Here is a 26,348-nt window from a genome sequence, read left to right on the forward strand (position 1 = left end):
TTGCATACTGAGTGTCCAGAATATATTGGTGCCATTCAGCAAGTCCTCAGTATGTAATAGTGCCACTCAAGAGCCCCTCAAAACAGAAGTTTCCACTAGAAAAGATTGTGCCAACTCAGTGTCCCTGGTACCTAACCTGCTCTGAAAATAATGCTGGTAGTATCTGAAGAGCTGTTCCTGTGTATCAGGAGAATTGCAATGTGCTAATACATAAGTGACACATAAGAACTGGCTATCGGGGTCCAGAACAGCAGTGGAGGAATTCTGATGTCTCTATCAGTGCAAACCTTTTTCCTGTGACCTGCCTGACCTCCTATTCCCAGCACTGACCTGCTCCCTCCTACTACACGAGAGGACTCGCAACACATCGTCCTCGAGAGCTGGAGAAGGAAAACACAGCACAGTCTGTACAGGGGGTGAAGCTAAAGCTGAACCCTGCCCTGTACAGCTCATTCGTACTGAGGTTACTTTCAGGACCAGCTGCTGGTGGCCAGAAGGGCAGGCTGCAATGTAATTCAGCCAGACAGAGGTACAGTGTATTACATTCTGCACTGACAGTTGGGAATTGTGCTTTTCAATCGGGGAAGTGGGGAGGCTAAGCATGATGTAGGGGGCCCCCCTAGGGACACCATTGGGAATGAACAATGCATGCATCTCACTTATTAAAGGGGTACTCTGCCTCTAGACATTTTATCCCCTATCCAAAGGATCAGGGGGGTCCCGCAGCTGGGGAGACCCCTGATCTTCCTGCTGCACCTGCGTTCAATTAGAGAATCGGGTGCAGTGCCGGAGGCTCGTGACATCACGGCCACGCCCCCTCAATGCAAGCCTATGGGAGGGTGTGTGACATCACATCCCCCTCCCATAGACTTGCATAGAGGGGGCATGGCCATGATGTCACGAGCGGGGCGTGCCTGTGATATCACGAGCCTCCGACCTGCATCGCCAGTCATCCGGCACAGAGCATCTGGGGTGCCGCAGTCGAGGTCAAACATATTCACGCTTGGACATCTGAGACACAGAATAGGGGATGAGTACCACTTTAAGGTTTCAGTCTGGTCTGTTTATAGAACTTTTTGTGACCTTCCTTTTTAAAGAATACCACTTGCCAAAATTTGATGTTTAATCAGAATAAGTTCAAGACATATTTTCTTGTAGACATTCTGTTAAAAGGCTTGTCCAGTTTCTAAGACTCTTTTTAATACACCAGAATATGAAGTTAAATATATATATATGTATATATAATTTTTTTTTTTTATAAATTGATGCCAGAAAGTTAAACAGATTTGTAAATTACTTCTATTTAAAGATCTTAATCTTTCCAGTACTTTTCAGCTGCTGTATGCTGCACAGGAAGTTATTTTCTTTTTGAATTTATTTTCTGTCTGACCACAGTGCTTTCTGCTGACACTCTTTTTTTATTATAAAAGTACAAAACTTATACAAAAACACAAAACAAGCTTAACCAGCTATAACATAAATAAGAAATACACTGGTACCAAAGAACAAAAACAAAACCCTGCCTAACCGGCCAGCCCAGCTTTACAAAAACCTAAAATATGCCAACCCACCTAACCGAACCACACTCACACACATAACAAAAATGAACAAAAAAATAAATAAATAAATAAATAGCGCTTGGCTTATCAAAATATGAAAATAAAATTTAGCACTACCTGGCTACAACTCAAAATCATCCATATTCGGGAAACACAAAAAAAAAAAAAAAAAAAAAAAAAAAAATTATAAATTAAAATTAAAATACAAAAGCACAACTTGGCTTTGCAAAATATAAACATAAACATAAAATTTAGCACTACCTGGCTACAAAAAAAAAAAAAAAAAAAATTTTTTAATAAAATAAACAACGTAACAACATGAGAAAATCAAGTAAACCACGTAACATAACTGGTCCGACTGCCATGACTACTGTAATGCTGTAATATAGAAACAAAATGAAAACAATATATAAACAATATACATACAAAATCACATGAACATAATAATATAGTATTTAACTAAAAATAAATATATATACACTAAAGAAAACCTACAAAAACAATAGAAAACCCTACCAAAATCCCTACACTAAAACTGTACCCTCTCCCACACCACCCCTCCTGCACATGGGTCAGAGTCCATACCGTTCGTACACAAAGTCCTGTCCCTAACTGACCCATGTCAGGTCCCCAAAAGAAAAGCAAACACCACCACCCACAAATACACCCTCCCCACCTAGCACTCCTCCCAACCAACTTACACACAGACTTATACATACTAACATATACACACTAAACCAAAGCTACCTTTGGCCCAAGTTTGGTCGCCTGTAAGCCCTTCATACCATATCAGCTTAAAACAAAACAAAAAGCTAGCGTGTGCATGCATTAGCCCACCACCAGGAAGAAGGATGGCAGACTTGATACATCAAAATAATTTTAAACTCTTTCCCTAACTCCCCCCTACAATTTTCCCTAATTCTATCCCTCCATTAAAACTGACCCTGCTCTCACCCTATCACTATCCCTATAACACTGCCCCTAACCAAAATAAAGGTACTCTACCTAAAAAGGTCTAGTACCTAGGGCACATCAAAAGAAAAACCTCTCCACAGGAGAGAAGCCCTACTGGTACCAAGACTGCCATACTCCAAAGACCTGATCTTCCCGAGGTCACCGGTGATGTTCCTACAGACCTCCACCTCGGAGAGGATTTTCTGTTGGGTCGACACTAAACACCGTGCGTTCCACGTGTAGTACCTAACCACTAAACTAACTAAGAATAAAGTGCCCCGATCTCGGCCACCCAGGTTCCTGAATGCCCCATAAGCCCACTCCGGATAGGTTAGGCCGGCAAGTTGACTCCAGCCGATGGAAGCGCCCACCCTGTTGTAAACCCCTATATTAAAGGGACAATGAAGCAGGAAGTGGTCCATGCTTTCCAGCGTGTCCCCGCACTCTTCTCGGGGACATCCCCGGTCATCAGAGTTCCTGCACTTCAGGTTGTCCCTTACATATAGCTTCCCCTGAAAGCAGCGCCAGGCCAAGTCCCAAAACTTCTGGGGGATCCTTTTCATGTTTAAAAGGTACAACCCCACCCTCAGATCCCGACCTGGGCAGTCCCTGAGCGCCAGAGGCTTCTGGAAATGGGTCAACAGAACCCGTTTGTCAAGGAACTGCCTTGACTGGGTCCTGATCTCCCACACTCCCAGACCCCACCGACGTATCGCCTTCAGAGTCAGGGTAGCATAAGCCGGAAGATATCCATGGGGCGTGCGGAGGTCCTTCACTCGCCCTCCTCTCTCCCATTCCTGGAAGAAAGGCCGAAACCATTCCCTGCAGGAGAGTACCCACGGAGGAGCCCTCTCTTTCCAGAGGTTTGCGATGTTAGCTTTCAAGAAGGTGTTCGTAAAGAACACCACAGGGTTTACCATAGATAAACCCCCTAGTCTCCTCGTGTGGTACGTAACCTCCCTCCTGACTAGGTTCATCCTGTTCCCCCATAACAGTTGGAAAAACAGGCTGTAGATCCTAGTGTAGTAAGCCTCTGGCAAGATACATACGCTGCCCAGATAGATAAACAAGGGGAGCAGGTACGATTTGATCAGGTGTACCCTTTCCCTGAGGGTCATAGACCAACCCTTCCATTGGTCCACCTTCTGAGCGGCATCCTGGAGCTTACCATCCCAGTTTTTGGTGGGATAATCATCCTGGCCGAATGTGATGCCTAAGACTTTTGCTGATTCTTGGGGCCCTGGAAGGGTGTCCGGGAGATCAAACGTGGGATCCCCCCCTCCCAGCCAGAGACTCTCACACTTATCCCGGTTGATCTTAGACCCGGATGCCTCCGAGTAGCGGTCCACCTCCGACATCACCACATCGACCTCCTCCTGTGAGGAGACGAAAATAGTGACATCGTCAGCGTACGCCACCACTCTCTGGGTGACATCCAGCTCCGCCAGACTCATCCCGACTCCCGCCAACGGCCCACAATCTACCCTCCGGACGAAGGGATCGATTGCAAACACGTATAAAAGCGGGCTCAAAGGACAACCCTGACGGACTCCGGACCCCACCTCAAAAGAGCGGCCAGACCAACCGTTCACCAGCGGGAAACTCTCTGCCCCTGCATACAAGATCTTAAGCCAATTAACAAAAGTACTCGGTAAGCCATATCTCAGGAGGACGGACCAGAGGTACTCGTGGTTCACCCGATCAAACGCCTTGGCCTGATCCAGGGACAGCAAGTACCCCTTCCAGAAACCCGCACTACTCCGCTCCACTGCCTCCCTGACACCAAGGACAGCACTTAAGGTGCTTCGGCCTGGAACAGAGCAGTGCTGAGTCCCCGAAAGGAGCCGGGGTGCAAACTTCACCAGCCGATTAAACAGTATCTTGGCCAGAAGCTTCCTGTCCGTATTGAGAAGAGCTATGGGCCTCCAATTCTCAATTCGGCTGGGATCTTTACCCTTTGAGAGAAGAATCAGGGCTGACCTCCTCATTGACTTCGGCAGAGTGCCCGAGGAGAGACACTCATTGAATACCTCAGTCAAGAGGGGAGCTAAAGACTCCTTAAAGGTCCTGTACCACTCGGATGTTAAGCCATCCGGACCTGGCGACTTCTTAGGGGCAAGCCCCTCGATCGCCAGTCTCACTTCCTCTTCCCTGATTTCTTCTGCCAAAACAACAAGAGAGGGGTCTACCCCTGGCTCAGGAATGGTTTCAGCCAGGAAAGCCGACATCCTGTCTCGATCTAGATCCTTCCTTCCCAAGAGGTGCGAGTAGAAGGATCTGACGACCTCCAAGATCCCTGATCTGGACCGATTCAGAGATCCCGTACTATCAATCAGTCCTGAAATGACTTTACTACTCACTGACATCTTACAGTTTCTGTAAGGGTCGGGCGAGCGGTACTTCCCGAAATCCCTCTCAAAAACCAAAGATGCGTGCCTATCGTACTGACACCTCATCAGCAAGGACTTCACTCTGGAGATATCCTCTCGGCTACCTCCAGTCGAGACGAGAAGCTCGAGTTTCCTCCTCAGACCCTGATACAAGCGATACCTGTTCAGGGACCTGAGGCTCGAGAGCTGGCGGAAGAACCCCGCAACCCGCTTCTTGAATATCTCCCACCACTCTGACTTACTACTACAAAGATCCAGTAAAGGTACCTGACTCTGAAGAAAATCCTCAAAGGACTGTCTTACCTCCGCTTCCTCCAGGAGGGACGAATTCAGCTTCCAATAACCTTTTCCCATCCGGGGGGTCTCTGAAACATTCAGGGAAAACAAAATCATACAGTGATCGGAGAACTCCACCTCAACCACGGACACTGCGGAAGAGACGGCTTCCTCCTTCAAATAAAACCTATCTATTCTAGACCTGCGACTACCTTGATGATAGGTGAAACCCGCGTGGCCCGAGGGGCTCCGGATGTGGGCATCCTCTAGGCGAGCTTCTCTAGTTATGCTAATCAGTGCCACACTATCGCAAGTCAGCGGACCATTGGAGCCTCTCCTATCTTGGGACCTCGTGACATTATTGAAGTCCCCTCCAAAGATCACCTGCCGACTCGTAAAAAGAAAGGGCTTAATCCTCATAAAGAGATCTTTACGGCCCCGCTTAGTTTGCGGGGCGTAGATGTTAATGAGTCGGAGCTCTTGTCCCTTCATGAAGACATCTAAGATCAGGCACCTCCCCATTTCTAATTCAATAACCCGTCGGCATTCAACAGGAGCGGTAAAAAGGACCGCCACCCCACTATACGACTCAGCCGCAAGAGACCAGTGGGAGGGGCCGCGCCTCCACTCTCTCCTGGCTTTTACCAGGGAGGCTAGATCTGACAACCTGGTCTCCTGCAGATACAAAATGTCGGCTTCAACACGGCCGAGAAAATCAAAGGCTGCAAATCTAGCCGTATCCGACTTTATGCTGGCACAATTAATAGATGCCAGCGTCAATGGGGTGAGTGCCGCCATACAGGGTGATTGAATTAGATGGCCTCACCATTTATTTCTTTTTCCCCTTCTTTTTAGCCCCCTCATCCCCCGAAGACGACGAAAGGGCAGGACCACTCTTACATCTTTTTTTAGACTCCGATTGGTCCATAAGGTCCCCGTGTCCGTCCGGCCCCGGTCTAGCCCTGCCCTCTGAGGAAGGTGCCTCGACAGGACAGGGCCCAGTTCCCCCCAGAGGCTCTTTCTCCCGAGGCACCCCGCCCTCACCTTCCCCCTCCAAGGAGGGGGAGGAGATGGTATCGAGGACGAGGTACCGGTTTGACAGGTCAATCAGAGGGGGGGCAGCCAGGCTTCCGCTTTGGACCTGGCCCGTAGTACCAGGAGCTTCAGAGGGCTCTGACCTCTTCTTTCTCCCTTTCCTTTTGCCCTTTTCTTTCTTTTTGGGCCTCACCCCACTTTCCTCATCCACACTTTCATAGTGGGAGGAATCGGAAGGGTCGGCCATATTGCTTTCCTCTCTGTGAAGTCTCCTGATCTCCTCATCCAGCACATTCTCCACCAGGGCTTCAGCAGTTACAGGGCCAGCTTCAGGAGCAGGGACTGAAGCTACCCCCGCCACCTGGGCACTCTCCAGCTCCCTACTCCTTCTACGATTTTCCTCCCGCCTTAGTTTGGCAGGGCCCTTTTTCCTCCTCACTAGCCCTGTTGCGCCCCCATCCCTGCCCGTACCCTCCCCAGCCGAGGCAACGTCACAGCTCTCCTCAGCTGGAGCGGCCGCCGCATGGGCGAAGGCGCTAGGACAACGGCTGAAAGGGTGTCCGAGGACACCACACAGGTGGCACCGGATCTGCCGACAGGATGCGGCCAGATGACCCACCCCACCACACAAAGCGCAGACCTGCACAGTACAGGCTGCGCTAAAGTGGGTGGGGCTGCCACACCTGTGACAGACCTTAGGCTGCCCCTGGTAGAAGACCTGGATCCTATCACGTCCAAGGAAGGCGGCTGACGGAATGTGGGCAACCGTACTCCCTGAACGCTTGAGTTTGACGGAAAACGTCCAGGCCCCGGACCAGATCCCGTGCTCATCCAAGTTTTTCTTGGGCATGTCCGTCACATCCCCATACCGTCCGAGCCAGGTCATGATATCATAACAAGAAAGTGACTCGTTACGGGTCAAAACGGTCACCTTCTTGACAGCATTCTGACGGGAAATCGCCTTTACGGCGAACTCCCGCCAGCCGGGCTCGTTTTTTGCCACTTCGTAGTTCGACCAGAAGAGTTCAAGACCCTCCGGCCGAACGAAACTGACATCAAACTCAGACGAACCATAGGGGTGAATCAGAGCAAAGATGTCATTCGCCCTGAATTCCATCTGGAGGAGGAGCTCAACCACTTTAGCGCGAGGCGGGCACACATCCTTGCCCCTCCAAATCAGACGGACCACGTTCCTACGGTTATTGTCCTGCCCGGGTGTCGGGAGGGACCAGACCACCTCCCCATTCTGCTCTCGGAATGCCCCCAAACCGTGCCTCTCTATCCAGAAAGACAGGTCGACCTCACCCCTTCCCTCTACCTCGATTGACCTGTCGCCCCTACGTAGAGCCTCCAGGAGGCGCTGCTGCAAGTGACCCCCGGGGCCGGATGGAGAGGGGGACCCCCCGGCAGCGACATGAGCATAGCTCCTAGGAGCAGTCACTACCGGGGGGGCAGCCGAACCAGACCCAGACTCAGACCCAGGACCACCATTCACACCACTACACCCACCAACATTCACACCACAATTCTCATCATCCATACCAGACTTTGTATTCATACCACCACTACTCCCACCATTATTCACTCCACTAACACTCCCACATGCACTCTTCTCATTCACAACACTACCACACCCATCATCCTCACCCCCTACACTCGCGTCGTGCCTAACATATCCTGGGCTGGCTGGGACTTGTAGTACTGCCGGTTTTAACAGAGTCTTTTTCGCTGGCTTTGCTGTTGCTGGGGTCGACTCTGATGGCTCCTCCTCCATGGGCGATGTTACTGCCTGAGCCTGGGGCTGCCCCTCCGAGCGCACCCCAGCTCCTCCCACAACGCCATCACCATGTCTTCCCGACTGCACGGGCTCTGAGGCTGGCACTGGCACTCGGACACTCCCCCCCCCTCACAGGAGAGTGCCCCGCAGCACCCACAGAACACACAGACCGACCGTTTTCCACTCCCGATGCCCGGACACTCCCCCCCCCTCACAGAGGAGTGCCCTGCAGCGCCGGTAATGTCCACGGCACTCGGGGGACCGCCCCCCAAGCACACAGACATATCACTTATCTGGACACTCCCCCCCCCCTCACAGGGAAGTGCCCCTCAGTGCCAGCAACACCTGGGGAACCGCTCCCCAAACAAACAGTAGCATAGCTTGCCCCTGGTGCCTGGACACGCCCCCCGCCACCCTGGGGCGCTCCCGCAGCACCAGGGCTGCTCACCTTAAGCCCAATAGGACTTGCTGGCTCTATAGCGTCCTCTGCCGTCTTGGACGCCATGCTGTACCCCCCTTTCTGGCCCCGCTTCACCACAGAAACGGGGACTGGCAGTTTGGGGGGCCCAGCAGTCTGAACCAACTTTACAGCTGGCCCAGACTGCTGGAAAGGACGAAACACATAAGTCACAGTCTCCTGAACCTTCTGCCTTTTCTTCCTTTTCTTTACTAGATCATCTTTACCGAGATCCTCACCAAAGGTAAAATCCTCCATACGGGTAGGGGACTCCTGCTGTATAATGGCTTGCAGCAAACCCCCACTGGCCAGCTCCTCCTCACCGCTCTCCTCTGTCTCCCCATCACTGGAGGGTAGCGCCACCTGGGCTGGCTCAGGGTAGCTATCTTGGGGGGGCTGGGGCTCACACACACTAGGGGTGGCATCCATTTCACTTCCCACAGCCGACTCTCCGCCATCTTCCTCCCCTCCTTCCTCCTCACTGCTCTCCTGAGGGCAGCATGCACCATACTTCCTTTCCTTGAATCTCTCCTCATTAACCAGTTTTTCTTTTAGGAATCCTGCCCCCTCAGAGATTTTTCTTTTGGCCTCCTCCACCTCCGCCACCTCTATCTTCAGAGCCCGCACCTGGGCAGTGAACTTCTGCCTCTTACCTGTAGGGCCCTGGTCAGCCTGGTAGCGGGCAAATCTCAGGTCCTCTCTCAGAGTCCTCAGCTTCCTGCCCAGCTCTTCGTACTCCGCCATCTTTGCTTGTATCCTTGAGCCATATGTCGCCAATGACTCCCTTGGTCCCCGTGCCCCCCATTGCTGGGGTTCCGGGGTAACAGAAGGACCGCTGGTCTTTGCTGATGCCTTATGTCCCTCTGATCCGGTCAGGGGAGTGGGCTCCACATTTCTGCGGGCCCTGCTGGAACGTCTCACCCCGACCTTGAATCCGGCTGTAGACACTTTCTTCCCCCCTCTCGCCAGCCGGGAATGAGAGGTAGAAGCCCGAGGCTCCATGCAGGAAAGCCCTCCCAAGGAGCCTGCCACGCTCCTGGGAAAGCCCGATGTAAAAACCTGCTTCTCTGCCTGGAAGTCTGGAGAGCAAATGGAGCCACACCCGACAGCTGCACACACTGAAACCACAGGATGTGCTCTCTGCTGACACCTCTGTCCATGTCAGGAACTGTCCAGAGCAAAATACGTTTGCTGTGGGGATTTTCTCCTACTCTGGACAGTTCCTAAAATGAACAGAGGTGTCATCAGAGATCACTGTGGTCAGGCAGAAAAGAAATTCAAAAAGAAAAGAACTTCCTCTGGAACACACTTTTCCTTCCTGCACTCAGCGATCTTTTTTTCTTGCTGCCCCACAAACTTTAGAATTGAGCAGTGAAACAAAGATCACTGAGAGCCAGGGAATAACGCATGCTACAGTACGCTTCTTCCTGCCCATTCTCCTGATAGGTGGGGGTCTCAGCACTGAGACCTTAACTGATCAAACTTTTCACTTGTCTCTGTGACCTTCTTTGTGACCACTCTCTGCTCAAACTTGTTGATAATGGAAACCTTTCAATTAAGGCTGCATTCACACCACGTTTTTGCAATACAGTTCCCATATCAAGTTTTTGATGAAAAACTGATTCCTCAAAACCTGACTAAACTGTACCAAATGTGTGTACAACTTTCAACCCGCATACAGTTAAAAACCGTATAGAGTTTGAAAAATAACATCCGGTTGCATCCGTTTTGTAAGAAAGTCTGTTTTTAACTTTTCACTCCATTTTGAATAAAGTGTCACTTGTTTGATTGAAATTCCAAGAAAAAAACTGTGCAAAGACAAAAACCGTATGGTGAAAACCGGATGGAACCGTACACACATACGGTTCTGTACGGTTCGCATTGACTCCCATGTTTAAAAAAAATAAAAAATAAAAATACGGTTTAATACAGTTTTTCACCCGGACCAAAAAACGTGGTAGGCTACGGTTTTGGGTATGGGGAAAAAAAACTGACAAAACCGTACAAGATGCAAAACGGACACAACCTGATGCATCTTTTGGCATACGGTTTTCAATGGAGAGACAATGCATATGGTTTTCAATATGGTTCCATACGGTTTTCACATTGAAAACTTATATGGGAACTGTATTGCAAAAACGTGGTGTGAATGCGCTTTAACACATTTTAAAGGGGTACTGCAGCCATAGACACTTATCCCCTATACACAGGATAGGGAATAAGTATCTGATCACAGCGGGGTCCAACCGTTGGGACCTCCAGCGATCTTCCATACGAGGACAGTCACTGCCACGGCTCTGCGCAGCAAATGCTTGTGTCGTCAACCTTACTAAGGGATCTACAGACATGCCCCCTCTATTTAGCTCTATGGGAGGGGTAGGCATGCATAAAGCTGCATCTCTGCCTCTCCTTTTGAGATACATGGAGGGGGCGTGTTGGCCGTGGCGTCATGCTGTGGCCGACACGTCTCCTGGATGGGGAGAGTCGGGGCCCCGGAGATGAGATTGCAGAGGTCCCAGCATTCGGACCCCCCCCCCCCCCACAATCATACACTTATCCCCTTACCTGCAGATAAGGGATAAGTTATATTGGGCTGCAGTTCTCCTTTTAAAGGGGTATTCCAGGAAAAAAAACTATATATATATATATATATATATATATATATATATATATATATATATATATATATATTCTCAAATGGCTCCAGAAAGTTAAACAAATTTGTAAATTACTTCTATTAAAAATACGTAATCCTTTCAGTACTAATGAGCTTCTGAAGTTAAGGTTGTTTTTTTCTGTCTCCCTGTGCTCTCTGACACCTGTCTCGGGAAATGCCCAGTTTAGAAGAGGTTTGCTATGGGGATTTGCTTCTAAACTGGGCATTTCCTGAGACAAGTGTCATCAGAGAGGTCTTTGACAGAAAAGAACAACCTTAACTTCAGAAGCTCATAAGTACTGAAAGGATTATGATTTTTTAATAGAAGTAATTTACAAATCTGTTTAACTTTCCGGAGCCAGTTGATAGATATAAAAAATTTTTTTCCTGGATGACCCCTTTAAGGGTGCCTGTGCATATAGTGGTTTTTGCCATGTGGCCAATAAATTGCCTTGATTTGCCACATATCCAATGAATTGGTGAGGTTTTGAGGTGTGAGTCAAGTGAAGCACGTTAAAACCATAAGTAATTAACCCATTTTGATCAAATGCTACACATACTACTCGCCCTAGTAAAAAGGAAGCTTGCATTCACTCAAAAGAGAAGAGCTGTAAACTTGGAAGCATGTATGGTGCAAAATCAGACAGGTTGTTTTTGCTTTTTTTTATTTGATATTTTTATCATTGGCAAATTTGTTTTCTCTGAAACCGATATAATGTAAAATATAGCTTTTACTTGCAGAGGAAATATGAAACCTAAGGGAAGTGTCTGTTTGACTAGAAAATATACAATGCACTGAATGGTAAGAGAGGAGGCGGCCTCTGAAACAATATATTGCTTGTCAGATGGATACTGTGTTTAATTCATTGAGGCATTGTAAAAACAGAGAGGACATAACTAAAACAGAATAATAAATATCCCCAAACTACTGTTGTCGTGCTTTTGCTATACAACAGTGTTTAATGAGCTGCGGTCATGCATGAGATGGGCCTATAAAGCATATGCCCATATATGAGATACGACATGATCCGGAAAATCCTGCCGCTTTAATACATTACTATAAATTGGATTATGCAGAATATATCGTATTACTCATCAGACTCTTTTAAACAGACAGGATTACATATATGTGAATACATTTTATGGAACTGTGGTATTTCGTATTAATTAGAATGTTTTCTATTGAAAATAATGTTTTGCTTTAAATATTATCATATTTTTGTTTTAATCTTATATACGAAAGAATGTCAACAGGAAGGGCAAGGTCCCTTTAAAAGGCTTTATTTGGAAAGCATCTTAAACCCTGGAGGACACAGGTTTTTCTGTATGTCCATACGATTAAAATGATACCAAACTTTTATAGGTTTTATTTTGTTTTACTTTTTTTTTTTTTTATTATAACTATTTGTACAAAAATAAGCATGTTCAAAAATGTTCTTCTGACCCCTATAACTTTTTTTTTTATTTTTCTGTGTAGGCTAAATGAGGGCTTTTTTTTTTTTTGAGCCATGGTCTTTAGTTTTCATTTGTACAATATTTGTTTTGATTGAATACCCTATAAAAATATATTAAAAAAACAAAATGACCAAAATACGCAATTCTGGACTTCAGTATTTTTTTTTTACACGCAGTGATAAAACATGTTTAGTTTTGATAAATAATAATTTACAAATATATATATATATATATATATATATATATATATATATATATATATATATATATATATATATATATATATATATATATATATATAACAATTGATGGCACAAAGGGAACCTTTTAAATTAATTTTATTGTATTCACATAACACTCGTGGTAATAATTAAAATCCGTGATTGCAACAATTCACTACTTGTGTTGCCGCATCCAATATTGCATCTATAAAGATGTATCACACATTGTAGTCCATATATTGCTCTAGGCCAAAGTGCTCATCAGTGCGTTTTTAGTGCATATACGAGTGTGTGCGTTTTCTTGTGCATGCTTTGTCGTCAGGTTGTACTTGTACAATTGTGACATCAGTCTTCTATATGTGCCTCCTTAACAACTTGAATGTCCATGTGTATTGACAGTATGCTTTTTATGTGCGTTTTTTAACAGAGGTATTTAATGTGCATTTAAATTTTCCGCAGGGGCATTTCATATGTGTGCCTCCTTAGCAGCCAAAATGTCCATCTGTTAATAGCAACATGCAGTAATTCCCTGTTTACCGGCAACTATCTATAAAGAAAGAAAAAGAAACTCCCATCCGAAAGAAACAATAAGCACCAACTACTTGGAATAAAAGATAAGTGCAATGAGTGTAATGTGCAATATGGAATAAGTGCAATAACCTAATAAGCGGAAATATTCCGAATGTGCAATACCCTATAGACTGTGATAGACCGTAAACAGGGAATTACTGCATGTTGCTATTAACAGATGGACATTTTGGCTGCTAAGGAGGCACACATATGAAATGCCCCTGCTGAAAATTTAAATGCACATTAAATACCTCTGTTAAAAAACGCACATAAAAAGCATACTGTCAATACACATGGACATTCAAGTTGTTAAGGAGGCACATATAGAAGACTGATGTCACAATTGTACAAGTACAACCTCTGACGACAAAGCATGCACAAGAAAACGCACACTCGTATATGCACTGATGAGCACTTTGGCCTAGAACAATATATGGACTACAGTGTGCGATACATCTTTATAGGTGCAATATTGGATGCGTGCCAATGATGGCAATCACAGATTTTAATTATTACCACAAGTGTTATGTAAATACAATAAAATTAATTTAAAAGGTTCCCTTTGTGCTATCAATTGTTCTACAAAATACTGGGAGACCTAAAACAATACGGTACAGATATAATACTTCTAGTGGAAAATAAATATATAATATAAAAAAAATTAATGGGAAAAGGGATAATTTTAAACTTTTATTAGGGAAGGGGTTAAATCACATTTATTAACTTTTTTTTTTTTTTTACACAATATTAGTCCCCATAGAGGACTATTACATGTAATCATTAGATTGCATAAACTGTTCGATGCTATGCCATAGCATATCATTGATCGGTGTTATCTGTACTCCATTGCTCCAGCCTGTTAAGGCTGACTGGAACCTTGGAGAATCAATCGGACATTGAAAAGGCAGGTAGGGGCCCTCCTGCCATACTCTCAGTTCATTGTCTTCAGAGTCACCTGCACTACCTTTCTGTACTAACAGATTTCCTTTTAAAGGGGTTCTCCGGTGCTTAGACATCTTATTCCCTATCCAAAGGATAGGGGATAAGATGCCTGATCGCGGGAGTCCCGCGGCTGTGGACCCCCGGGATCTTGCACGCGGCACCCCGTTTGTAATCAGTCCCCGCAGCGTGTTCACTCCGGGTCTGATTACCGTCACGCCTCCGCCCCCGTGTGATGTCACGCTCCGCCCCTCAATGCAAGCCTACGGGAGGGGGCGTGATAGCTGTCACGCCCCCTCCGGTAGGCTTGCATTGAGGGGTGGAGCGTGACATCACACACAGGGGCGGAGGCATGATGTCACACGCCGCCGGCCTTGTGGTCGTCGGTAATCAGACCCGGAGCGAACACGCTCCGGGGACTGATTACAAAGGGGGTGCCGCCTGCAGCAAAAAAACAGACTGCAGCAAAAAACAGGGGATTTAGAGCAGGCTGCAGTGATTGAAAGAAGAGCCAGCACTGCAAAGCAAATTCAGAGAGAAAGTGAATGCCTTGTGAGTGAGTGTGGGCTCAGTGCTTGGCTTGAACACACCCCTTCCTGGGCAGTCTATGTCAGGATGAGTGAGCCGCAGAACAGAGGGATTTGCAAGCCAAATACAGAAGCTTAGCACTTTAAAAAGAAATGTAAAGAATCTGAATGACCATATAAGTAACATATATCATCAATATTTTTCTTCTCTGATTTGACAGGTACGCTTCAAAAAAAGTAGTAAGACTTTTTTTTCCCCTAGACTTTTGTAACAGATCAACAAGTAAAATCTGACTAAAATCTAAAACAAATTTGTCATATGCAACAGAAATTGATCTACAAGAAATTTAATGTATAACACCATAGATGAACAAGTCAGAATTGTTGTAAAAATCCACAATGTATGCTCCTCTTCCTAAGCATGTTATGGAAAAAATGTTGCATCAAATCAAGATTTACATTCTCTAGATTAAGCTCCTGTGGTGTCCCAGTACCGCATTCTATACGGTACTTGTTTGTTTATGGTTCCCCATAGCCAGATTCCCTAGGACTTAGGGATCCCTCTTAGCCAGTCTACCCCTAGTCGCCTCTATTCTAGTGTATGAATCTCTAATTTATGCATAGGTTAATGTAAATAGGATAGTATATGTAAATAAATGGTTAATTACTTGTTTCCATGGCGTCGAAGGGCCTTCGGGTCGTGTGATGGGTTCTAGGCCTCCCTATGGATGCGTTCCAGGCCTCACTTTGGTATTTCTAGCCTCATTTTGGTTTTATGTGTATAGGACCTGTATAGGAAGTCAGATGATCACCCAGAAGCCTGTGTGACGGTGAGTGACAGCTGACCTTGGACCTATCAAATTAGGCTCCTCCCCCTGTCCATATAAGGAACGGGGCAGCCATTTTAGTTCTCTTTGTTCCTGGGTTGCCAAGCGAGCAACATCTCTCCATAGAACCTGCGCTGCTAAAAACTCGCAGCAATGGCCGATCCTTAGCAAATATAGAGTGTATCAATCCCCAAACACTCTGCGGGACCACCGGACCTAATCTACCCCTAAATGCGGACGGATCTATGCACCAATTACCGTGATTCTATTAACCTGCAAAAGACGCAAGGTCCGCAGCAACTGTCAGTTATTGAAGTCTATAGAAGTGTATTGCAGAAACTGTAACTGTATTCTGAATGTACCGCAAGTTCAAGAGTAAAGCTTACTTCAGTTCAAGTTTAACTCCAGTGTGGACCTTCAGTCATTACCTGCATACGCCTGTCATTTCTGGGAAGGGCGGCGATAGGCCGAAACTATACCTCAGTAATACCAGCCCTCACCCTGGCGTCACGAGTGACAGGGTTAACCCCTTTATATACCGATACCATACCACCACCATACACCACCCCCAAGGGCTACCACACTCCTCCCTCCACCCATTAACCCCTTAAGGACACAGGGCGTATCCATACGCCTCCGTCTCCAAGTCCTTATGGACACAGGGTGTATGAATACGCCCTGCGCATTTCCGGCCCCATTGATGGCCCTGAACAGCCATAGCCAGCAGGGGTGAGGTGGCACTGGTGCTACCTCACGATTGCCCTGATTCGTCGTCCGGTTTCCCGGCCGACCAATCAGGGCGCCTGCTGCGGGTGTCACTCCCGCAACCCGCTCCGCCCCTCTTCCGGAGGACGTGAGCGGGTGTGGGAAGAAGATCCCGGGTGCTGGAAATCCTGATCCCCGGCGTCCCTGTTGGGATCGGGGCCCCAGGAGCGACAGCGGCGGCGAGGGACTGACTTGCGCGGCGGCGTGGAGCAGCTGCAGTAGGAGGTGAGTGATAGCCTCCTGCTGTTGCTTAGCAACAGCTCCCAGCATGCAAAAAGGGCATGCTGGGAGCTGTAGTTATGCAACAGCAGGAGGCAGACCACCACAACTCCCAGCATTCCCTTATGGGCATGCTGGGACTTATAGTTTTGCAACAGCTGGAGGCACATTTTGTCTATGGAAAAGTGTACCTTCAGCTGTTGTATAACTACAACTCCCAGCTTGCACAAACAGCTAAAGTGCATGCTGGGAGTTGTAGTGGTGCATCTGCTGGTTGCATAACTACAACTCCCAGCATGCCCGTTGGCTGTCGGTGACTGCTGAGAGTTGTAGTTTTGCAACAGCTGAAGGCACACTGAGTTAAGTAGCAAACCAGTGTGTCTCCAGCTGTTGCATAACTACAATCCCCAGCCAAAGTAGTATGCCTCCGGCTGTTGCATAACTACAAGACCCAGCATGCCCTTCCGCTGTCTGTACATGCTGGGGGTTGTAGCTTTTGCAACAGCTGAAGGCACACTGGTTGCAAAACACTGACTTTGTTAACAAACTCGGTGTTTCACAACCAGTGTGTCTCCAGCTGTTGCAAAACTACAACTCCCAGCATGCACTGATAGACCGTACATGCTGGGAGTTGTAGTTTTGCAACAGCTGGATGTTTCTCCCCCCCCCCCCCCCCCCCCCCAATGTGAATGTACAGGGTACACTCACATGGGCGGAGGTTTACAGTAAGTATCCGGCTGCAAGTTTGAGCTGCGACAAATTTTCTGCCGCAGCTCAAACTGCCAGCGAGAAACTACTGTAAACCCCCGCCCGTGCGACTGTACCCTAAAAACACTACACTAACACAAAATAAAATAAAAAGTAAAAAAACACTACATATACACAGCCCCGCTCCCCTCCCCAATAAAAATGAAAAACGTCTGGTACGCCACTGTTTCCAAAACGGAGCCTCCAGCTGTTGCAAAACTACTCCCAGTATTGCCAGATAGCCACTGACTGTCTAGGCATACTGGGAGTTTTACAACAGCTGGAGGCACCCTGTTTGGGAATCACTGGCGTAGAATACCCCTATGTCCACCCCTATGCAAGTCCCTAATTTAGTCCTCAAATGCGCATGGCGCTCTCACTTTGGAGCCCTGTCGTATTTCAAGGCAACAATTTAGGGTAACATATGGGGTATCGCCGTACTCGGGAGAAATTGTGTTACAAATTTTGGAGTGTATTTTCTGCTATTACCCTTTTTAAAAGTGTAAATTTTTTGGGAAAAAAATATACAAAAGTCGTGAAACACCTGTGGGGTATAAAGGTTTACATCACCCCTTGTTACGTTCCCCGAGGGGTCTAGTTTCCAAAATGGTATGCCATGTGTTTTTTCTTTTTTTTCTTTGCTGTCCTGGCACCACAGGGGCTTCCTAAAGGTGACATGCCCCCCAAAAACCATTTGTCGCTCCTTCCCTTCTGAGCCCTCTACTGCGCCCGCTGAACAATTAACATAGACATATGATGTATGTGCTTACTCGAGAGAAATTGGGTTTCAAATACAAGTAAAAAATTTTCTCCTTTTTACCCCTTGCAAAAATTAAAAAATTGGGTCTACAAGAACATGCGAGTGTAAAAAAATGAAGATTTTGCATTTTCTCCTTCACTTTGCTGCTATTCCTGTGAAACACCTAAAGGGTTAATACACTTACTGAATGTCATTTTGAATACTTTGGGGGGTGCAGTTTTTATAATGGGGTCTTTTATGGGGTATTTCTAATATGAAGACTCTTCAAATCCACTTCAAAACTGAACTGGACCCTGAAAAATAGTGAGTTTGAAAATTTTGTGAAAAATTTCAAAATTGCTGCTGAACCTTGAAGCCCTCTGGTGTCTTCCAAAAGTAAAAACTCATAAATTTTATGATGCAAACGTAAAGTAGACATATTGTATATGTGAACCCCAAAAAATGTATTTTGAACATCGATTTTCCTTACAAGCAGAGATCTTCAAAGTTAGAAAAATGCTAAATTTTCATTTTTTTCATCAAATTTGGGGATTTTTCACCAAGAAAGGATGCAAGTTACCATAAAATTTTACCACTAAGTTAAAGTAGAATATGTCATGAAAAAACTATCTCGGAATCAGAATAATAACTAAAAGCATTCCAGAGTTATTAATGTTTAAAGTGACAGTGGTCAGATTTGCAAAAAACGCTCTGGTCCTTAAGGTGTAAAATGGCCTGGTCCTTAAGGGGTTAAAAGTCTGACTTTTATTGAGCACATACTCCTTGCACCAAGATTTCTGAACACTGTTCCTCCTTTGTTATAGAGATCTGTGGGGTCTTGGCACCCTGACCCCAGCTGATCCAAAATTCTGACATAACAAAAATAAGCAGGCAGTGTACGTATACTTTCTCTGTTTTGTTATATATAATACATATTACTGAATGTGTACATGTCTTATGTCCTTGGAGGAAAAAATTATCAGTGTTTATACAAAATCTTAGCTATGTTTTTTTTTTTTTTTTTTTTATATTTTATAAATTGGTTAAAAATAAAATGTGCGTTATGTACATTTACAAAACAGCTACCTTCTGAAGCCAGAGAGGTGCAGAAAATGTTTCCATTAGCCTCTGGCTTTTGGATAAATTTGTTCTGGTCTGTGGTGACTTAGTTAACCATATAATGGTATATGATTTATAGTAAATCATCTTGTGAATTCATGCACACAGCCTTAACGTAATGGTTGCTGTTCACATTTCTTTTCCAAGATCTTGTTTAATAACTTGGCAATGAAAAATAAGATTAGTTAGGTTTAAATATACCTAAGATGTTTACCAAGGAAATATAATCAGTTTCTGACGTTCAGATAGTAATACTTTTGCCAGTGTCTGAGTGTTTTTCAGGATTCATAAATTGTATTGATACATTTGGATGTGAAAACAGTTTTCCAGGCTTAAACTTTTTATTTAAATTTTTTTTTTACTTTGAAATATGTATTTTGAAATGTTATCATATTTCTGAGAGATGATTGATCCAATGAAATCAAAAGGGGGGGAAAAACATCACTATAAGAGTTGTTTTGATTCATAATTAATTACCTTATGGATCGCTCTTTTTACTTTGAAACAGGGGCATAATGGTCTTAGAGGGTTCAATCAGGCGAAGGGGGGTCCACATGGGCGAGCAAGCTTTCAACAGTGTGTGTATCTTTAATACGTACACACACCTGGTACGCACAACATAACAAAGAGCTTACGGCTTTCTGTACAGCTGACACTTCTGGTGCAGGCAGCATAATTTTATGATTCTGCCTGCACCAGGACTTGTGAGAGAAAAGAATCTGCATGAGAACAATTCAACAGGACGTGCCAGGGCGCAGTGTGACAGGTGAGTGATTTGTATTATTTGTAATATTTTTATCTTTTTTTATATGGTAGACAGTGTTGGCACATATAGGGTCCATAACCACTATATGGTGGCAAACTTAGGGGCCATAAATACAAACTACTATATGGGAGCAAATAGAGGCTTAACTTCAATATGGGCACAGATGGGGTATAACATCTCTTTGGGGGCACAGAGGGGGCCTAACTACTATGGGAGGTGCAAAGTGGGAACAGTTTCTATGTGAGGCAATACAGATTGGGAGTTTGTATAAAGGTAAATGGCGCTAGAGTGAGGAGCCTAAAATGTTTGTCTGGCAGCTTCTGCAATAATAAGTTGAGGCTGGGAGAAGTCATGATGGCTGTGGAGAGATAAACAGGAAGAGGCAAAATACAAGACTCCAATCAGAGAAGATTCCCCCTGTAAGTCACTGGATGTAACTGCACTGTAATTACTTATTCAGTCTGCAGAGCCTGTATAGAGCTGGTATCTACCTCATATATGGGTCAGTATATGGAGGGGGGGGGGGGTATTGGTCATTCTACAGTTAATTTTATTTACTTAGTTTGGTGGTACTAGTCTGTCATCATGTGGTGGTAGTTGTCATGGTGTGGCTGTGTTATTTAACAGTATTTTAAGTCATTATGTGGTGGTAATATGATGTGGCAGAATTTTGTGTCCCTTGTAGTGATATTTGCTCCTTGTATACTGGTATTATTAGTTAAAGGTATGAATATTATTAAGGAAAATATAGAAAACAATGATTGTCCAGTGCGGAAGCTCGAATGCAAGTGTGATATTTTATTTAGTAGACAGCAATACACATGGACAGGCAGTAACACATTTCGTTCTTCTCAGCGATCTTAGTCGTACTGATACATATCTAAAAAAGGGAGTGACAGCGCTCCATGGTGTGATAAAAGAGGACAATTCAATTGTATAAAAGCTGTATGAGCTGCTCACCTGGTATACTTGTGTAACCAATTACACAACAATGGTGAGTGTATGATGTTAAAGTGTCCGCAGCCCTCTGGCTAACATAATGGTAAGGAGAAAGTAGCTTCAGAAGAGACGCCGGCTCAACATGGCGCTGGACACAAGCAGCAGCAGGTAGGTAAAAGCAAAGGTGTTTATTTTTCCCAGAATGCCTTCCCATTCTGGGAAAAATAAACACCTTTGCTTTTTACCTACCTGCTGCTTCTTGTGTCCAGCGCCATGTTGAGCCGGCGTCTCTTCTGAAGCTACTTTCTGCTTAACGTACTGATACATAGACTGTGTTCCTTGGGTTACTTTTATGGTGGTGGGGTCCGCCCCACACAGTTGAATCTAGTTCCTACCACCATGAACAACACCTACTACCATGCACAAAAAGTACAAGCCAGCTTACAAAGAGTAAAACAATGTTTTGCCCTGTCAAAAAAGTAGTCAACATGTTACCCTGGTAAATTACAAGTAATACATATATGCAGGGACGTACACACATAGGAGTGAAAGGGGGCTGGAGCCCCTGCCCTTTTCCTCACCTGCCCCTCTAGTGCCCTCACAAAAGGAGCTACAGACTCAGGGTGACAGGTGCAGTAAAAAGGATCCATTGCTGGGGAGTTGTATGTGGTTTAATGGAGGGTGCTGTGCCCTCCGTGCAGCAAGGTGGCGCCACTTCCCCTGTCATTATCTGCCATTTCTCTGCTTCTCTCCACACGGAGGAGACAGGAGCAGAAGAGGCAGATAGAAGCCCCGACCACAGCATGTCCGGACACAAACTCCAGCCTGTGCAGCCACTACTGTAAGTGACTGTAAATATATGTGAGTGATTTGTATGTCAGTGTGTGTATGTATATATGTGAGTGATTGTATGTCAGTGTGTGTATATGTATATATATGTGTGTGTGTCTATCTCTATGTATGTGCAGAGAGGGATGGCTGGGGCCTTACTGTAAGTAACTGTAAATATATGTTAGTGATTGTATGTCAGTGTGTGTGTGTGTGTGTGTGTCAATGTATATGCCTATATATGTGAGCAAGTGAAACTGTGTGTGTGTGTGTGTATATATATGTGTGTATACATATGTGTGTGTGTGTATGTGTGTGTGTGTGTGTGTGTATGTATGTGTGTGTGTGTCTATATGTATGTGCAGATAGGGATGGCTGGGGCCTTAGTGTAAGTGACTGTAAATATATGTGAGTGATTGTATGTCAGTGTGTGTGTGTATATATGTGTGTGTGTGTGTGTCAATGTATATGCCTATATATGTGAGCAAGTGAAACTATGTATGTGTGTGTGTATGTGTATATATGAGCAAGTGAATGTATGTATGTGTATGTGTGTGTATATATATATATATATATATATATATATATATATATATATATATATGTATATGTATATATAATATATATATATATATATATATATATATATATATATGTGTGTGTGTGTGTGTATGTATATTTATATATATGTGTGTATATATTTATATATATATATATAATATATATATGAGCAAGTGAATCTATGTATAGATATGTATGTATGTGTATCTGTGTGTGTATATGTATGTGTGTATATATGTGAGCAAGTGAATCTATGTATGTGTGTGTGTGCATATATCTGTGAGTGATTGTATGTGTGTACCTGTATGTATGATGTGCTTATTGGCTATATCTTTTAGTATATATTCCATATTATATGTGTGTCTGTGTATTTATGTTTCTTAATGTATATTTGTACCTGTATGTATGTGTGTATATTACCTATGTACTGTATGTGTGTATATGACCTATGTACTGTATGTGCCTTTCTGTTATGTGCTTGTATGTATTGTATGAAGCACATTATTAGGGAATTATTGGAGGAATGTAAGCACAGTATATAGGGAATTTATGGAAGCACGGTATATATTTCACTATATTGGAACATTATATTTTTTATCTATGCTGGCACTGTGTATAGATCCTTAGGGTGCATTCACATGTGCCTATTTTTGCTGCAGATTTTGCTTCCCATTGACAATGGGAAGAGAAATCTGCTAAAGCAAATCTGCAGCAGAAAATACGCATGTGTGAACGCACCCTTAGGGGTGGCACAGTATAGTTAAATAATAGTGGCACGGTATATAGTTCATTAATGATGGCACAGTATATCGGGAATTAATAGATGAATGGTGGCACAGTATATAGGGAATTAATAGATGAATGGTGGTACAATATATAGGGAATTAATAGATGAATGGTGGCACAGTATATAGGGAATTAAGGGGGGATACGGTATATAATTAAAGGGAAACTGACAGGCTGTTTACTCGCACTAAACCCAATACACTAGGTTACAGTGCAGTATACAAAAATTGGCCTTTCCATTTTCTTATTTTTTTTTTTTCAAATCTTTATTTTTTGATTTTGACAGCATATAAACACGTAACATCCCCAGGGTCCCAGGCGCAGCTGGGGCCATGAGGTAGAACATTAGAGGATCATAAAGGTAGATCCTTCACAACATCAACATAGTAAAGGAAAGACAAAATTCCAATAGATGTACAACTGGGGTCAATCAAGATTTGTCGAAAAAGAAGAAAAAGAGAGGAAGGGAAAAAAAAGAAAAAAAGCAATCTAGATGACATCTGGTACACCCAGTGAGACCGACCAATATTTGGTATTGTACAGTGAAGGCGTCTGGGTGTGGTATAAGTCAACCCCCTAACCCACAGGGGGGGGGGGAGGAGGTGTGAACAGATGAAGGGGAAGTTGCGTAAGAGGAGAAGGGGGAAGGAGAAAGGGGGGGGAGAAGAACACAGAGACGAAGAGCAGGGGTGTGAGAAGGAAAAGAAAAAGAAGAAGAGAAGGAAAAGAGATAAAAGGGTCGATAAAGAAGGAGTAGAATGATGCTGAGGGGAAGGGCGGGTAGAGTATAGTGGAGTATATTAAAGCAGGACAGGCAGAGTAGTCTAGAGTAGGGTAGAGCAGAATGGAGAAGGACTGAGTAGGTCAGAGCTGCGGACTCCCAGGGGATAGCCGGAACAACAAGGAAGTATAATGGGGAGGTAAGGCCAAAGAAAAAAGCACCTAATCAGGAGATATAAGTGAGGGAGAAAAACAAAAGGGACCAGGAAAGAAGGAGTATCCAGGTAGGATAGGGTGTGAGCCAAGATGTGGCCGTAGGAAGACTAGGAGCCGACTAAAAATGGCCAGTAGCTCGAGGGCTAGGTGTCAGTCATCAAAGGAAAGGGAGAGGGTAAGAGGAAGGGACAGGAAGAAAAAAAAAAAAAAAAAAAAAAAAAAAAAAAAACAGTAAAAGATGTAGAGAGCGGAGCAGAGTGGAGATCTCACCCTAAGCGAACCCCTAATAAAATAAAGGTTCCAATGGAGAATCAAGCTAGTCATAGAAAGCTCGAATCTGCAGATTTGTAAGTGAGCCATGGCAACCATGTTTGACGGTAAATGTCATATGATCTGGTGCTCCAACTGGAGAGCTCTTCCATCCTGCAGAGATGAGCTACCTTGAGCAGCCATTCCGCAGTGGTGGGCGGGTTCGGTTGCATCCAGTGAAGCGGAATAAGGCATTTCGCCACTGAAATCAAGTGAGCAAGTAGGGAGCGTTTGTGTAGGGAGTGGTCTTTGCAGGGCAAGCCTAAAATGACAAGTGATGGTGTCAGAGATACGTCCCTGCCCAGAATAGCAGAGATGCGCCCCTCTACTTCCGGCCTTTCCATTTTCTAGGTATTGCCCCACATTGCTAGTATGCGAAGTCAGTCTTGTGCGCAATGGAGGCGGAGCTTCCCTGCCTCCATCCTGTATGCTGTGCTATGCCCGGCCGTCTTTGAATGTTTATAATTCTTTCTTTTGCCAATTCTTGTATATTGTAGCATGTAAGTATATATTAGTGTGGTGTCCATCTCTTCAGTGTAAGAACCAGAGCTGTGTGGAAATTCCTGCATAAGGTGGGTGCTTGGTTATTGGGGATGGGTGCTGGGTGATTGGTGCTGGGTGATTGGTGCTGGGTGATTGGTGCTGGGTGATTGGTGCTGGGTGATTGGTGCTGGGTGATTGGTGCTGGGTGATTGGTGCTGGGTGATTGGTGCTGGGTGATTGGTGCTGGGTGATTGGTGCTGGGTGATTGGTGATGGGTGCTGGGTGATGGGTGCTGGGTGCTTGGGGATGGGTGATTGGGGATGATTGGGGATAGGTGATGGGTGATTGGGGATGATTGGGGATAGGTGATGGGTGATTGGGTATGATTGGGGATAGGTGATGGGTGATTGGGGATGGGTTCTGTCACATAGAGGTCAGACCGGGGCATATAGGGGGAGATTTATTAAAACCTTTGCAGAGGAAAATCCTTCTGCAAAACGATCTGATTGGTTGCTATGGGTGACTGCACCGCTCTTTCTCTGCACAGGTTTTGTATAAATCTCCTCTATAATACAGTATATTATAGGGCAGCTGTTACATGTTTTCTGTAAATAAGACTGACAGCACAGCCAAAGTGTATATACACATGGCAAACCTCAGAGAAACTGTTCTTGACTCGATTTTACAAAAACACCAACTTGAATGGGGATAGGAATGTCGAGGAGGCCTGGCGGGAGTCCACTGTATCCCTGGGCCTCAGCACATCTGCCCATTAAGTCTGGCAGACGTTTTTTAAATTATGAAAAGTGCCCTCTTTTTTTACTTGAGCCCCTGCCCTTCAAAATGTCTGTGCACGTCCCTGCATATATGGATTTTGGAATACATGCTGAGACTAACTTTTACTTTTTACAAATTGGATCATAGGAAGGTTTTTTACACATGAATTATTAGTAAGAATCTGTTGTATGATTTTTTTAAAGTAAAAACCATACCTGTTTTACTCTTCGTATGTGGGCTTGTACGTTTTTGTGCATGGTGGAAGTTGTTATCCGTCCACACATGGAATTAGATTCACCTGTATGGGGCGGACCCCACCGCCGTAAAAGTAACCAAGGAACACGGTCTATGTATCAGTACAACTAAGATCGCTGAGACGATCAAAATCACTGCCATGTGTATTGCTGTTTAGTAAATAAAAGATCACACTTGAATTAGAGCTTCCGCACTGGACAATCGTTCTTTTCTACATACTGCATGTGGTGAAGTCCACACCGTCCGTGACGTGGTTGGCAAGCGGGGGGTGAGCTGGACTTTCTCCTTTTTATCTCCTAAGGAAAATATAGTATTATATTATGCACAGAAAATTGTCATATACAGTGGGGGAAAAAAGTATTTAGTCAGTCACCAATTGTGCAAGTTCTCCCACCAAAAGATGAGAGGCCTGTAATTTTCATCATAGGTATACCTCAACTATGACAGACATGATAAGAAAAAAATTCATAAAATGA

At 44.8% G+C, this 26,348-nt stretch overlaps 1 protein-coding gene across 1 annotated transcript in view; it reads left to right on the forward strand.

Annotated features, from left to right (window-relative positions):
* Positions 1 to 400: 400 nt before the first annotated feature.
* The window catches only part of LOC130362263 (uncharacterized), a 163,881-nt gene continuing 137,933 nt past the window's right edge, over positions 401 to 26,348 (forward strand). The window contains exon 1 of the mRNA XM_056566449.1: positions 401 to 529. The gene's annotated coding sequence lies outside the window, so the exon portion shown is untranslated. The remainder of the gene's footprint in view (positions 530 to 26,348) is intronic.

Source organism: Hyla sarda, chromosome 3, assembly GCF_029499605.1.
Source record: "Hyla sarda isolate aHylSar1 chromosome 3, aHylSar1.hap1, whole genome shotgun sequence".
Taxonomy (NCBI): Eukaryota; Metazoa; Chordata; class Amphibia; order Anura; family Hylidae; genus Hyla; species Hyla sarda.